Here is an 11130-nt window from a genome sequence, read left to right on the forward strand (position 1 = left end):
CTAATCAACAAGGTGTGGAGCAAAGGGAGAAAAGTCCCAAGATGAGTTGTAGAGGGGGCAATCCTGCTAGGAATGGGTAAGCTAATCAACAACGGCGAGTGTAAAGAGCACTCGTGCGAGGGAGGGAGGGACAAGGCAATTAGTAAGGGACAAGGCGGCTGTCCCGTAGGCACAGCCTTGGACGGAGAAGGAAACGCAAAAGCGTGAGACACGGAAGAGAGAGAGAGAGAGCCTAGAGAGAAAGAAGGGTAGTATAAAAAGAAGGGTCGGAGCTCAGAGTATCCATACCTTTCTCGGCCTTTTGGCTAAGATCAAGTGTAGTATCTGTTCTTATCAGTTTAATATCTGATACGTGACCCATCGGGTCACTACGATATTAACCTAATTTTTCTCACGGGGGCAGCCCCACCCGGCAGCTTGCTGCCCGGGGCTGCGCGCGTCGCCTCCGTATTGCACTATCTCGGAGCGCTTGGCGCACCCCCTTCACAGGTCTTGGATGAAATACGGATTGGCGCAGGCAGCGCAAGTGCGTAACCAAGGTTGCCGGTGGAGCGTATCACTGTCTCGTAAAACGCTCGATGCTCACCTCGCACTCCGCTTGTCGCTGATGAAGCCCTGCTAGAACGGAGTGGATGCATATGATGCCCCGGCAGGAAGGCGAACAAGATGCTGAGAGAGAGAGAGAGGACTCGGGTGGACACTTGACACGAGGATCGCCCCTGGCCGCGTGCGATATGTCCCACCCGAGACAAGTCCAAAGAGCACCTTTCCCTCCACGTGGGAAGCCTTAGCATGAACTGTGCGGCCTCGAGAGTGCATCTGGACCCCTGTCCTCGAGGCTTCAATCGCTAGGATGCGAACCCACGAAGAATCCGGCAACGTCCTCGCGGCCCCAAGGGTCATCGGGACGCAATCCACCCGCACCCGCACCTGAACCTCATCTTTAAATTACAGCCCACCGACGACGGCCTGTAGCGCGACTAAGCCAACACAATGCTGCCAGGATTGCAAAAGCCCAAACCTCAAGCTTCACATTCCCATCCTTCGAGTAACCCAAGAAACCCAAAGGGCTTCTCGTTTTGGATTTGGTGGGAACAGGCACGCTTTCGTATCCCCCGAAGTCTCAGTCATTGCACCTGCCAGTTCCCCAAAGATGTAACCAAGGGCAGCGTGCCAGTCTCTGGCTGCCTCCCTCCTAGCTGCTGTCGTTGCCGACGCATGCAAAGTCTAGATTGGGGTAGGAGCACTGGTAGAAAGAGTGGGCATGAAGCATTATGTGCCCATTGTGAGCACGGTTAGTAGCGGCAGAGGTTCCGTTTAAATCCAGGTACGACATGGTTGGGTCTAAAAAGGAGGCTACGGCTGGGTGGAGAACTCCTCCATGGATGTTCACAGCACGTGTGCAAAAGGTTATGGGCCTTTAGAGTTGTTGCCTTGATGACATCCTCAAGTCCTGTCACGTTCATGGCAATTTGGTGCAGCCTTGGGTTTGATTCTCTCGTTGCTTTTTTTTGACGTGTGGGGGGAGGCATTATCGACATATTCTGTGCGTTTCTCCGAAGGCTGCAGCGTACGTACACCCACAGTTGCACTAAGGTTATTGCTTTGCGGATCTCAACTCCTTCTATATGGTACTCTAAAGGAGCAACGAGGAGCCCTAGCCACTTGGACCTGCCAGCCTACGCCTGCTCGAACACTGGCTGCATCGCAGATTGCACCACCTCCTGCCCATAGCCTGCAACTATCTTGGCTACTGGGCTTGCCACCTGCCCACTTGGGCCATCAGCTAGCCAAGGAAAAATGCATGATGGAGATCTCTCGGGGATTCTCTTGACATGATCCCGGGTGGTTGTAAGAGCACATAATCAGCACGTCGAAGGCCAAGGAAAAGAGACATTTGATTGTGTAGGGGCAATGAAAATGATTTTGATAGCACGTGGCTTGTGCTCGAGGGTAATGCTTGTATGTGACAGCAAAGTGCTGCGCATTTGAAGCCTCTAACTTGTGATAATGAGATCAGTCACTTACATAATTATAAAGAAAAGAAAAGGATTAGCTAAAAAGAGAGAGAGAGATGCATCCAAGTGGAATCCTTCTGAGGAAGCAAAGAGAGTTGCACTAGAATCATGCTTGAGGGGCTTGCTTCATGCCACCATTGCAAGTGGTAGACATGTTTCTAATGCCATAGAATGAAAAATCCATTGGGTTGCTTGCATAATCTTCCTATTGAATCTTTGAATTTAGGATGGAGTTCTTGACATGGGCTGATGATGATGTGACATGAGAGCTAACACCAATTTGATGGTAATCATATTACCATAACTGCGATCATCTTAGTGTCATCAATGCCCTCTTGTTGCACATGGCCTTTGGTCACCAAGTGGTTCTTGTACCTGTCCAAGGTACCATTCGAGTGGAATGTTTCTTTGAAGATCCACTTCACGCCAAATAAACCTACTGATGAGAGGGTCCTCTTGTTGCACATGGCCTTTGGTCACCAAGTGGTTCTTGTACCTGTCCAAGGCACCATTGGAGTGGAATGTTTCTTTGAAGATCCACTTCACGCCAAATAAACCTACTGATGAGAGGGTCTATCCAGTGAGACCCTGAACCATGATTCTAAGCATTAGAACCAAGCTCCACCTTTGTGGCCTATCTCCATTTGGGTATAAAAAGACTTAAAAGAGCCTTTAAAATGGTAGTGGGAGAAGTTATGTCAAGATAGCTGCATAACTCATATGAAAGGTACTTCTTTGTTGCCTAATAGCCCTCAAAGGTTAGATGAAACATTTCCAGATAAAGTAGCAAATTTTGAGAGAGTAGAAGTGAAGAATATCTAAGAGAACATAGCCATGTGGTTGAAAATTGAGCTCCTTCTGCATTGGATCATACAAAGAAAATGACATGTTCCACTTACCCATGTTGGAAGGAACACCAAGTCGTTGAAGAAGTCAAGAAAAGATTAGTTCTAAACACCTTTGGCATCTTTATCTGGGTCAATCAAAGTAGGTATTTGGGCAAGTCTGGAATAGGAACATGAGCAATCACTAGAGCTGATGTAGGAGGTGGGGGCAAAGATGGGCCAATTGGAGCTAAAGGAGGTGGCCATGGATACCGAGGCTCAAGCTAACTTGGATTCTTACTTAAGTTGTGTTGATTTATCTGTGACTGGGTGAAGCTTAGATGCATACATTATTCTACGATCAAGACTATCACAATTTCACTACAATTCTGTGTTCTCGTTGTGTTTGGGATAGATCAATGTACAAGATCCTCTTTAAATTTTGACAAAGCCAATATTTGCCCTTTGGTTGTCATCATTGCTTGTTTGTTGGGGTCCTTCTTTGCAATGCCACTTCTCCCTCCTTGGTAGGATTTCTTTTAAGGTTTTTGGTGGGGGTGTGGTTGCCATGTTGCTCTTTCATAGTAGTGTTCCCGGGACTCATCATGGTTCTTTGGTCCCCACCTTACTAATTGCCTTGTCCCTCCCTAGCATGAGTGCTCTTTAGACTCACCGTTGTTGATTAGCTTACCCATTGTAACTTTTAATTAATGATAGGTTTGTTGTTCTTCCACTGAACTATTTGGTCGATTCCATGTGAGTGTAATATCCAGCTCTCAAGTCTTGGCCTTTGGTTGACTTTTCTGTAATACTTAGAAGATAATAACAAAAATAAATTGTTGAAGTTATGCTTTGTACTTATGGGTTGATGCTCATGCTTCTTTTTATTTTTGCATCCAACTTCTCTTCCTCTTTTTGGCACTTTCTAAATTAAAAAACTTTGAGAGAATAAAAGTGAAGAATATCTAAGAGAACATAGCCATCCGGCTAAAATTTTAGCTCCTCTTGCATTGGACCATGTAGAGAAAAGGACATGTTCCACTGTCACCCATCTTGGAAGGAACACCAAGCCATTGAAGAAGTCAAGAAAAGATTAGTTCTGAACACCTCTGACATCTTTATCCGTGTCAATCAAAGTAGGTATTTGGGCAAGTTTAGGAACATTTATTTGGCCATACGTGATGGTGGTCACACAGTTAGGCTAGCACCCTTTAGGTACTCTAGGCTAGTTTGGATTTTACATAATGGTAATCTCTACCTAGCACCCTTCTTGTTATACCCCCCCTTTGCATTGCATGATCATAATCATCTTCGTAAAAGGGTGCTGGACAAGTGAACAATCCCCATGAGGGATACTATTCAAATGGCACTATTATATGAAGCATACACAAGAAGATATTGTCTCTTGCTGTGTAGCTACTCTGGATGGTGAAGCTAACATCTACAAGGTTGCGTTTTGCAACCAAGAACTTGTAGATGCTTTGTTTATGTGAATAGAGTCAATGTTTGCACAGGAAAAGATGTGTTTGGGTAGTAGTGTTGAGTATGTCTTGGGTTTCCACCAAGTAGTTTTCTCTCTTTTTCTTGACCATGGTTCCCTTAGAGAGATTCTAAGGAAAAGCCATGGCAAGACTAGGGATTTTGCTAGAATGAATCTAGAGAAAGGCTAGCACAAGCCTAGAATATAACTATTTGTAGAAGTGAGCACTAAGTGTAGGGGTGATTGAGACTAAGAGAGAGAGAGAGAGAGAGAGAGAGAGAGAGAGAGAGAGAGAGAGAGAGAGAGAGAGGGGAGGCCATAGACTAAGTAATGCATAGAGTTAAGAGTGAGTGTGCAAGGTGCATAGAGGGAGTGGGGAGCTAAAGCCAGGGTAACTACTTTTATAAAACTTGCAAAAGTGGTCATCTCCAAAAAGATATTCCCTGAATGAAGTTGGATCCTCCAAGATATAGATAAGGTACTCATGGTAAAGAGCTTGTTTCCATAGTGTTGCCATAGCTCACATGTGGCATCACTAGCTACACTCTGGTTATCACTAGAGTTGCACCACAACTTAGTGTAACCAACTTTTTGTAGATCAACTATTATCAAGATGTATTGGCTCAATGATTCAAATTAGTTCAATGTTCATATACCTTGAAAGGCAATTTGTATTATTTGAATGTTTAATGGCCAATGGCAAAAATGACTTGTAATTCTACTTGGGTTATCCATGACAAGATGTCCATGAAAAATTTAAACTTTAGTCATAGTTCAATTAACCAAAAAGTTCAGATGACTAACAATTTTTAAAGTTGGGTAGTCACATTGACTAAAAAGTGAAATCAAATGCTCATGATTAAAGAAACAAACCATGAACTAGTGAATCTATACAATCAAGCTCTATAGAATTTTGGTGACTCCTAAAATTTAGGAGGTTAATTTTTTAGGATGTTACTAAAATGAAAATTATGTTCACATCAAAAGATCCTTAATTTTGTAAGTAACAAATTTGTCTTCAACAACGATCTAAAATTCTTAACTATTCGAGATATTTTTTAGAGAAAAGGCTTAGAAGCTTCTTTCTTTAGAAGATTGACATGTGGCATCTATAATGGGACATGTGTCACTTTGAAAGAGACGGTTGTCCCTACACTTGTCATTTCAGAAAATACTTGTCATTGTAGCCTCTACTTTCCACGTTAGCCAAGCCCCATACCTATATATTGGAGGTCTCTTATTTCCAACAGGCTATAATGTTGAAATTTTAGCCACATGCTTTGTATTTGGCTCTAGCACTCATTCAAAGAAGCTTCTTTGGACTCATCTTGAACGCATCAAAGCACAAGAAAAGGAAATCAACTTGCTACCTAGTTTATGCCAATTAGGGAGGGGAGGGGAGAGGGGGGTTGCTTTTAGCATTTGCAGCTTATATAATCAATGATCAAATCTTAAAAGCTACCTAATTTGAGTGTTTCTCAAGAGATTTTACTTAATTTGAGAATATCCACGTTTTGAAAATTTTAGGATTCCAATAAAAAAAAATTGTAGCCTTTTTGCACATGCATGCAACTCACACGTAACAATTCTTGCACACTAGACAAAACTTGAAACAACCATAAGTTTTGATCCAGAACTTGAAATTAAGATCTATTTGAACTATTGTGATTGTGTTGGTAAGCTCTACAATTTTCCCACTTCATTTCACATTTTTGAGAAACTTAAAGATGTCAAATTTCAGTCTTCATGATTTTCCATAAAAAATCCCTATTACTATCTCAAAAGAATCAATAAAGGCAAGGACTTTGACACTCCCAAACATTATTACTCTTGAACTTACTAATGTGCAACAAAGTATGCAACATCTTTGATTACTTTTATCACTAAATATTATATAATATCTAAGGTACTAAGGTCAGTTCATTACAATATCCTCATTGTGGAAGAGTTGGGCTTCTTATAAATAAACATGTGGTGGAAGATTTGGGCCATTGCATGCAACTTTCCTCCATAATGGGACTTAACTAGAGACAATGTTGACTAACATCAAGATTTTTCATCTTTGTGAGACTATAGGTGTTTGTATAGGTCCTTTATGCTCCCCTTCTTTTTGTTGTATTCCAGGGAAAGATCTATGAGCTATGGTGTCACTTTGTCAAAATTTTTCTCCCCCCTTACCCAATAGCATCATACAATTGTTTTCAATTTGGAATCATAGTCTCACATGAAGTTTAGGCATGTGGTCAAGTAAATTAGTCTACTCCACGCTTTAGCATAATGTTGCAGACCACATTGTTTGACAAGTTTCTTGACCATGCTATTTCCATTGACTAGTTCCTCCCAATTTTTCATTAGCTTGAATTTAAGATTCCCTAAGTCCCAAGTGCTAGGCCACAAATCATACTTGTTGCATTGTTCTATGGTAAATATAATTTTATCTTTATCCCTCAGGTCATTAATTAGTGTAGGGAACTTAGTGTTAGTCATTTTTATGACTGGAGCTAGGATCCAAGTTGCCATTTATGCATTTTTCACAATAAATTACTACGAGAATTATAAAAAAATATGAACAAAAAACAATGCATTCAGAATGACATCAATATGATATTACATTAAATTAACACATTTCCATATTTTGTGTCATTTGATTTGTTTACTTTGGTCCCCCCCTAGTGGTAGTAGATAGCTTCCTAGCTATAATGTGTCAATGGGTTCCAAGTGTGTCTCAAGGAAGCTACAATAAAAAAATATAGGGTTATATTGGGATCTTGGCAAGCATGTCCAAGTCCAAGGGCCAATAAGGGAGCCTGCAAATATAAGTCACCATGTCCATTAATAAGGATGGATCATGAAGTCAACTTGCTACATGAAGTTCTTCTTCTAGAAGAACTTTATCCATTAAAGTATGTTGCTCCAATTTTGAGAGATATGGCAAGTCACAAGGGATGAGAATTACACAAAGTAAAATTCTACCAAGTGAGTTGGATTCATGTTGTAGGTTTTGATACCACAACACTATTCTATGTTGTTCATTAATTGACAATTGTTGTTACAAGCAATATCGAGATGATGATTGTACTAGAACGTGAGGAATGGATACTTGGAATCACACATTCACTAGATCTTAGCCACTCTAGTAGGGTTATTTGCTTTTGTGAATTGAAGCCCAATGGTGTTACCAAGGTTCCATTCCACCTAGTGGTTGTGGTCATATCACATTCATTAGGGCATTGTAGTAGTGATTGCTAGTATGCTCTTGGGTACTGTCTCTTTGTAGTTGTCACACGGTGACTTAATATTTATGGTTGTGTGTTTTGTTTTCTTACATATAGGCTTTGAGATTTGTGTTTCTTTGGACGTTGGTGCTATGTGAGGCCCAACTTTCTCGAGCTTATGAGAGATTAGATTGTTTATAGTCATCATAGACCAAGTAATTTTGGGGCTATATATCCAAATGGATTGATGAGGCACAATTTTGTTAATAAGGATTAAATTGTTGCATCTAGGTTGCAATTTATAGGGCTTTGATTGGTGATTACAAAGAGTAAAAAATACTTTTTGTGGGATCCATATACAATGAATACCCTGATAGTAGCATCGAGTGATCAATAGAGACTTGGGTGATTGGTGATTACAAGGAGTGAAAAACACTCTTTTTGGGATCCATATACAATGATTACCCCAATAGTAGCCTTGAGTGATCACTAGAGCCTTGGGCACCCATGTCGGAGTAATGCGAGTTTGAGGGTTAGTGTATTGGTGATATTTACATGGTTTAGGGGAAGTTCTTGTAGTTTTTTTTTGTAGGTTGGCATGCCACCTTGTGGTTTTTGAATTGTTGAGTAGCAAGATCTTTCTATTTAGGGCCAATGAAAGCTGTGCTTTGTAAAGATGGGGTGGCTAGGTGGGTTTAGCTAGTGACAGTTGTTTCTCTGCCAAACCAACTTTATTAAAAGTGGAGATTACTTTGCCCCCCTGAGGAGATTACAATGAATGCCTTAATTGACATAGTCAACTTGACATTGGCTTTTGAATTTATAAGGGCATCCTAGTAGGATTTCTCATCCCACATTGTCTCAATTTGGGGGAGAATATAAAGAGCATTAGGATGGTTTCAATTTTCATGGTCACCATCAATTTACACTTGCTAAGTACTATATAAGGTAAGCTTTGGTATGGATTAAAATTTTGTTAGAGGGTCTTATTGAGCTAATAGTGCAAACATGCTAGGGTCCCGATCCTCTGAGCTTTAGTTTTTCCTTGTGTTCCTTGAGAGGGTAGAGAATAACCAAGTCTATATGATAAAAAATTCTCTATTGCACATGTTTGTTGAACCAAGCCTTCCTATGAGATTTCTCTATAATGAGTGCATGGGTGGCTAAAAGATGAGTTTCAATCAACAATTCTAATTCAATGAGGTGGTTGGTCCTAGGCCCCATTTCCTTCCAACATTCTTATGCTGCAATAATGGGAAAATTGAGGATTAAAAGTTCCACTAGCATGTTATGCAATTAACTTGAAAGGGTTTGTCCAAAATTTGCCATAAGCTTGTTATCCTAGTCGAATTGTGATCATAGTACCATCTTGAATGGTTATTTTTTTGATTAGGGTTTTTTTTTTTGACTCAACCTAACCATTCACTTATGGATAATAGGGTGCCAACTTTTGTGAATGCTCAGGAATGAAGAGAGCAATTGCTCCACTACTTCATTCATATTGGCTATCCTCCTTTCATCATTCGTCTTTGTAGCTCATGCCTCAGACTAGTTGGTCATGTGGTTGGGTAGCAACAATCATGCATCTCTCCTAGGAATATTATGTTGTAAGGCTGATGGGTCCCATAAAGTTGACCCCCATTTCTCAAAGGGTTGATGGTCCAACACTAGCACAAGTTCCATTTTATCCTTCTTGGTGGGTACTTTCATTCTCTACCATTCATCACAATGTTTCATGAATCATGTTGTATCCTTCCATAAATTTGGCCACCAAAGTTGGGATTACACAACCTTCATGCCATGGTGGTGGTATCGAAATAAACTCCAACTATTCTTGCAGCATGTCTTCAATCTCATACTTGCATATGCATCTTTTTTAGCAATCAGTATTGTCCTAGCCTGCACATTGTCCTCCACTTACTTGATTGGACCTCATTTTAATGAGCAAGCATGCAAGTCAAGCTTTTTCTATGAGGGCGCTTAGGTAGTCTGTTCTCTAATTTGTCTCTAATGTCATCAACCTAATAGGGTATTAAATCAACTTTGAATAGTTGAGCCACTTGCTATAGAATGAATAACTAAGAAGCTGAAAGATTATTATCAATCCATGTTCCTCTTTTCCCGCTTACCACTCTTGGCCATGTGGTCATTAGCAATGTAATGTTGTTTGCCCTTTCTCACAACAACATTAAAATCAAATTCTGATAGTAATAGTAGCCATCTTGTGATGCATCCTATAACACATGATTTATTCACTAAATGTAACAAACATTAGGAAAAAAATGAACTCACACATGGGCCCTTAAAAATAATATAGTTTAAGATGTGGGCCTTTTGGATTGTCCAATATGAAGGCTAGATGTTGACATCCATGGAGGGTGAATCTTCTCTCTCCAAATCTTGGGTTTTCTATTTAAAAAAGGAGTAGTGGGGGATATAAAAAAGGGAGAATGAATAGTACACAAAATTTGAGTTTCTCTCACCTCGTATTTCTCCCATTTTTTTGGAGAATTTTCAATTTCAGTTTTTTCCCTCTCACGAAATCAGTTTGACCCAAAAGTTGAACAACAAACCACTTTCTCTCTCTTCTATGTAGTCGTGAATTTTCGTCTCCATTGAAGCTCCCTGCTGAGAGTAATTAGGGTTTTGAGCGTTCTGCTTACCTTTGCACTTTCTTCTCCATGCAGCTCCAGATTTTGGGCAAAACACATGCCCATCTCTCTTTACATTTTCTCTTTTTTGCTATTTTTTCAATAGGGTTTGATGTTGTTTCTTACTGTTATTGTTGTTTTATTGCAAAGGTTGTTTGGGGCAAGAGATAGAGGTGCTCATCTCTCTCTCTCTCTCTCTCTCTCTCTCTCCTTTCTTTCCCCCTCTCTCTATGTGTTGTTTCTCTTTTATGTTGTGTTTTTAATAGAATTTGATGTTGGTTCTAATTGTTGTTTTCTTGTAGAGTTTATTTGGAGCAAGAGGCAAAGGTGTTAATCTCTCTCTCTGTTTGGTTTTTTTTTGCTGATATATTTTCAATACAACATAATGTTAGTTCTAACCCTTGTTGTTGTTTTATTGCAGAGATCATTTTGGGTGACATTGCATAAGTGCTCATCTCTCTCTCCCTCTCTCTTTCTCTCTATGTGTTTCCTCTTTTCTACTGTTTTTCTAGTATACCTTCATGTAAATATTAGCTCTTGCTATTGTCTTTTGCAGAGATCAATTTGGGCAAGATTGGATAGGTGCTCATTTCTCTCTCTCTCCCGCGTACTTACACGCTCTCTCTTTCTTCCCCTCTACATTATCCCTTTTCTACTATCTTTACAATAGGGTTTGATGCTAGTTCTAACTTAAGGATCAATTGTTGTTGTAGCACAACACACAAGGTAGAGCATAGATTCTGTAGCTCAATTTATAGGTAAATCTACCATATTTTGTGGTGCCAAAATTTATTCATTTAATTAGTGACTTTTATGTTTGATGGGATTGATGTTTTCTTATGTCCATCATTTGCAATGGGTTTTGATTAGCAATGATTCAATCTTATCTTCAACATATCAGCTTATAGGTAAATTGGCCTTGTTTTATATTGCTTCTATTCA

General features: G+C 40.2%; 1 non-coding gene across 1 annotated transcript; it reads left to right on the forward strand.

Annotated features, from left to right (window-relative positions):
* Positions 1-284: 284 nt before the first annotated feature.
* On the forward strand, positions 285-483 carry LOC148015930 (U2 spliceosomal RNA). Its single transcript, XR_015688204.1, has one exon. It is a non-coding gene; the product is annotated as a U2 spliceosomal RNA (small nuclear RNA).
* Positions 484-11130: the final 10647 nt, after the last annotated feature.

The sequence above is a fragment of the Lygodium microphyllum genome, chromosome 23, assembly GCF_053477565.2.
Source record: "Lygodium microphyllum isolate KBCC chromosome 23, Lygodium_microphyllum_v1.1.10, whole genome shotgun sequence".
Taxonomy (NCBI): domain Eukaryota; kingdom Viridiplantae; phylum Streptophyta; class Polypodiopsida; order Schizaeales; family Lygodiaceae; genus Lygodium; species Lygodium microphyllum.